Below are 6,000 nucleotides of genomic sequence, written 5' to 3'. Positions count from 1 at the left end.
AAGCCAATCGTTTATAAACGTCACGAAACAAATACAAACATTTCACATTTTTAGCGATTTAAGCCGAACGTTTACAATCGTTACGAAACAATACCAGACATTTAAAACGTTACGAAACAAATCCAAACGTTTCACCTTTTTAGCAATTTAAGCCAAACGTTTACAAACGTTACAAAATTTCAAACGTTTCCCCTTTTTAGCGATTTAAGCCAAACGTATACAAACGATACGAAACAAATCCAAATGTTTCACCTTTTTAGAGATTTAAGCGGAACGTTTACAAACATTACAAAATAAATCCAAACGTTTCCCCTTTTTAGCAATTTAAGCCAAACCTTTACAAACATTACGAAATAAATCCAAACGTTTCACCTTTTTAGCAATTTAACCCAAACGTTAACAAATGTAACGAAACAAATCCTAACGTTTCACCTTTTCAGCAATTTAAGCCAAACGTTTACAAACGTTATGAAACAAAACCAAACGTTTTGCCTTTTTAGCAATTTAAGCCAAACATTTGTAAGCGTTATGAAACAAATCCAACGTTTCAATTTAAGCCAAACATTTACAAACGCTATGGAACAAATCCAAACGGTTCACCTTTTTAGCGATTTAAGCCAAACGTTTATAAACGTTACGGCTTAAATCGCTAAAAAGGAGAAACATTTGGAATTGTTTCGTCACGTTTTAAACGTTTGGTTTTGTTTCACCTTTTTAGCGATATAAGCCAAACGTTTACAAACACTACGAAACAAATCCAAATGTTTCACCTTTTTAGAGATTTAAGCCAAACGTTTACAAACGTTACGAAACAAATCGAAACGTTTCACCTTTTATGCGACTTAAGCCAAACGTATTCAAATGTTACGGAACCAATTCAAACGTTTCCCCTTTTAGTGATTTAAGCCAAACGTTTACAAATGATAAGAAACAAATCCAAACGTTTCACCTTTTTAGCAATTTCAGCCAAACGTTTACAAACATTACGAAACAAATCCAAACGTTTCGCCATTTTGGCGATTTAAGCCAAACGTTTACAAAGGTTACGAAACAAATCCAAACGTGTCACCTTTTTAGCAATTTATGCAAAACGTTTACAAACGTTATAAAACAAATCCAAACGTTTCACCTTTTTAGCGATTTAAGCCAAACGTTTACAAAGGTTACGAAACAAAACTAAACGTTTCACCTATTTAGCGATTTAAGCCAAACGTCTACAAAGGTTACGAAACAAATCCAAACGTATCACATTTTTAGCAATTTAGGCCAAACTTTTACAAACGTTACGAAACAAATCCAAACATTTCACCTTTTTAGCGATTTAAGCCAATCGTTTACAAACGTTATGAAACAAATACAAACGTTTCAAATTTTTAGCGATTTAAGCCGAATGTTTACAAACGTTACGAAACAAAACCAAACGTTTAAAACGTTACGAAAAAAATCCAAACGTTTCCCCTTTTTAGTAATTTAAGCCAAACGTTTACAAAAATTACAAAACAAATCAAAGCGTTTCACCTTTTTAGCAATTTAAGCCAAACGTTTACAACCGATACAAAATTTCAAGAGTTTTACCTTTTTAGCGAGTTAAGCCAAATATTTACAAACGTTACGAAACAAATCCAAACGTTTAACCTTTTTAGCAATTTAAGCCAAACGTTTACAAACGTTACGAAACAAAAATGAACTTTTAAAACGTTACGAAACATACGTTACGAAACAAATCTAAACGTTTACAAACGTTACAAAACAATACTAAACGTTTCACCCTTTTAGCGATTTAAGTCAAACCTTTACAAACGTTATGCAACAAATCCAAACGTTTCACCTATTTAGCGATTTAAGCCAAACGTTTACAAATGTTACAAAATTTCAAACGTTTAACCTTTTTAGCGATTTATGCCAAACATATACAAACGATATGAAACAAATCCAAACGTTTCACCTTTTTAGAGATTTAAGCGGAACGTTTACAAACGTTACGAAACAAAAGCAAACATTTCACCTTTTTAGCAATTTAAGCCAAACCTTTACAAACATTACGAAATAAATCCAAACATTTCACCTTTTTAGCAATTTAAGCCAAACGTATACAAATGTAACGAAACAAATCCAAACGTTTCACCTTTTTAGCAATTTAAGCTAAACGTTTACAAACGTTATGAAACAAAACCAAACGTTTTGCCTTTTTAGCGATTTAAGCCAAACGTTTATAAATGTTACGGCTTAAATCGCTAAAAAGGTGAAACGTTTGGATTTGTTTTGTAACGTTTTAAACGTTAGGTTTTATTTCATAACCTTTCAAAACCAAACGTTTCACCTTTTTAGCGATTTAAGCCAAATGTTTACAAACATTACGAAACAAATCCAAACGTTTCACCTTTTTAGTGATTTAAGCCAAACGTTTACAAACGTTACGAAACAAATTGAAACGTTTCACCTTTTCTGCGCCTTAAGCCATACGTATTCAAACGTTACAGAACCAATTCAAACGTTTCCCCTTTTAGTGATTTAAGCCAAACGTTTACAAACGATAAGAAACAAATCAAAACGTTTCCCCTTTTTAGCAATTTCAGCCAAACGTTTACAAACGTTAGGAAACAAATCCGAACGTTTCACCGTTTTGGCGATTTAAGCCAAATGTTTACAAAGGTTACGAAACAAATCCAAACGTGTCACCTTTTTAGCAATTTATGCAAAACATTTACAAACGTTACGAAACAAATCCAAACATTTCACCTTTTTAGCGATTAAAGCCAAACGTTTGCAAAGGTTACGAAACAAAACAAAACGTTTCACCTATTTAGCAATTTAAGCCAAACGTTTCCAAAGGTTACGAAACAAATCCAAACGTATCACCTTTTTAGCAATTTAAGCCAAACGTTTACAAATGTTACGAAACAAATCCAAACATTTCACCTTTTTAGCGATTTAAGCCAATCGTTTACAAACGTTATGAAACAAATACAAAAGTTTCAAATTTTTAGCGATTTAAGCCGAACGTTTACAAACATTTCGAAACAAAATCAAACGTTTAAAACGTTACGAAAAAAATCCAAACTTTTCCACTTTTTAGCAATTTAAGCCAAACGTTTACAAACTTTACAAAATAAATCAAAGTGTTTCATCTTTTTAGCAATTTAAGCCAAACATTTACAACCGTTACGAAATTTCAGGAGTTTTACCTTTTAGCGATTTAAGCCAAATATTTAAAAACATTAAGAAACAAATCCAAACGTTTCACCTTTTTAGCGATTTAAGCCAAACGTTTACAAACGTTACGAAACAAAAATAAACGTTTAAAACGTTACGAAACAAACGTTACAAAACAAATCGAAACGTTTACAAAAGTTACAAAACAATACCAAATGTTTCACCCTTTTTATCGATTTAAGCCAAACGTTTACAAATGTTATGCAACAAATCAAAACGTTTCACCTATTTAGCGATTTACGCCAAACGTTTACAAAAGTTACAAAATTTCAAACGTTTCACCTTTTTAGCGATTTAAGCCAAACATATACAAACGATACGAAACAAATCCAAACTTTTCATCTTTTTAGAGATTTAAGCGGAACGTTTAGAAACGTTATGAAACAAAACCAAACATTTCACCTTTTTAGCAATTTAAGCCAAACCTTTACAAACATTACGAAATAAATCCGAATGTTTCACCTCTTTAGCAATTTAAGCCAAACGTTTACAAATGTAACGAAACAAATCCAAACGTTTCACCTTTTTAGCAATTTAAGCCAAACGTTTACAAACGTTACGAAACAAAACCAAGTTTTGCCTTTTTAGCAATGTAAGCCAAACGTTTGCAAGCGTTATGAAACAAATCCAAACGTTTCAATTTAAGCCAAACAATTACAAACGCTATGGAACAAATCCAAACGGTTCACCGTTTTAGCGATTTAAGACAAACGTTTATAAACGTTACCGCTTAAATCGCTAAAAAGGTGAAACGTTTGGATTTGTTTCGTAACGTTTTAAACGTTTGGTTTTATTTCATAACCTTTCAAAACCAAACGTTTCACCTTTTTAGCTATTTAAGCCAAACGTTTACACAACAAATCCAAACGTTTAACCTTTTTAGTGATTTAAGCCAAACGTTTACAAACGTTACGAAACAAATCGAAACGTTTCACCTTTTCTGCGACTTAAGCAAAACGTATTCAAACGTTATGGAACCAATTCAAACGTTTCCCCTTTTAGTGATTTAAGCCAAACGTTTACAAACGATAAGAAACAAATCCAAACGTTTCCCCTTTTTAGCAATTTCAGCCAAACGTTTAGAAACGTTACGAAACAAATCCAAAAGTTTCACCGTTTTGGCGATTTAAGCCAAACGTTTACAAAGGTTAGGAAACAAATCCAAACGTGTCACCTTTTTAGCAATTTAGGCAAAAAGTTTACAAACATTACGAAACAAATCCAAACGTTTCACCATTTTAGCGATTTAAGCCAAACGTTTTACAAAGGTTACGAAACAAAACCAAACGTTTCACCTATTTAGCAATTTAAGCCAAACGTTTACAAAGGTTACGAAACAAATCCAAACGTGTCACCTTTTTAGCAATTTAAGCCAAACGTTTAGAAATGTCACGAAACAAATCCAAACATTTCATCTTTTTAGCGATTTAAGCCAATCGTTTACAAACGTTATGAAACAAATACAAACGTTTCAAATTTTTAGCGATTTAAGCCGAACGTTTACAAACGTTCCGAAACAAAACCAAACGTTTAAAACGTTACGAAAAAAATCCAAACGTTTCCACTCTTTAGCAATTTAAACCAAACGTTTACAAACGTTACGAAACAAATCAAATCGTTTCAACTTTTTGCAATTTCAGCCAAACGTGTACAACCGTTACGAAATTTCAAGAGTTTTACCTTTTTAGCGATTTAAGCCAAATATTTACAAACGTTACGAAACAAATCCAAACGTTTCACCTTTTTAGCGGTTTAAGCCAAACATTTACAAACGTTATGAAACAAAAATAAACGTTTAAAACGTTACGAAAAAAATCGAAACGTTTACAAACGTTACAAAACAATACCAAACGTTTCACCCTTTTAGCGACTTAAGCCAAACGTTTACAAACGTTATGCAACAAATCAAAACGTTTCACCTATTTAGCGATTTAAGCCAAACATTTACAAACGTTACGAAACAAATCCAAACGTTTCACCGTTTTAGCGATTTAAGCCAAACGTTTACAAAGGTTACAAAACAAATCCAAATGTGTCACCTTTTTAGAAATTTATGCAAAACGTTTACAAACGTTACGAAACAAATCCAAACGTTTCACCTTTTTAGCGATTTAAGCCAAACGTTTACAAACATTACGGAACAAAACCAAACGTCTCACCTTTTTAGTGATTTAAGCCAAACATTTACAAATGTTGCGAAATAAAACCAAACGTCTCACCTTTTTAGTGATTTAAGCCAGACATTTAATAACGTTACGAGACAAAACCAAACGTTTCACCTTTTCAGCGATTTAAGCCAAATGTTTACAAACATTACGAAACAAATCCAAATGTGTCACCTTTTTAGCAATTTATGAAAAACGTTTACAAACGTTACGGAACAAATCCAAACGTTTCACCTTTTTAGCAATTTAAGCCAAATGTTTACAAACGTTACCAAACAAAACAAAACGTCTTACCTTTTTAGCGATTTAAGCCAAACGTTTACAAACGTTTCAAAACAAATCCAAACGTTTCCCCATTTTAGTGATTTAAGCCAAACGTTTAAAACGTTACGAAATAAATTCAAATGTCTCACCTTTTTAGCGATTTAAGCCAAAGGTTTACAAATGCTACGCAACAAATCTAAACGTTTCACCTTTTTTGCGATTTAAGCCAAATGTTTTCAAACATTACGGAACAAATCCAAACGCTTCACCCTTTTAGCGATTTAAGCCAAACGTTTACAAACGTTAAGAAACAAATCCAAATGTTTTACCTTTTTAGCGATTTAAGCAAAAAACGTTT

The sequence above is a fragment of the Mercurialis annua genome, linkage group LG3 (assembly GCF_937616625.2).
Source record: "Mercurialis annua linkage group LG3, ddMerAnnu1.2, whole genome shotgun sequence".
Classification (NCBI taxonomy): Eukaryota; Viridiplantae; Streptophyta; class Magnoliopsida; order Malpighiales; family Euphorbiaceae; genus Mercurialis; species Mercurialis annua.
Note: the sequence above shows the minus strand (reverse complement) of the source record.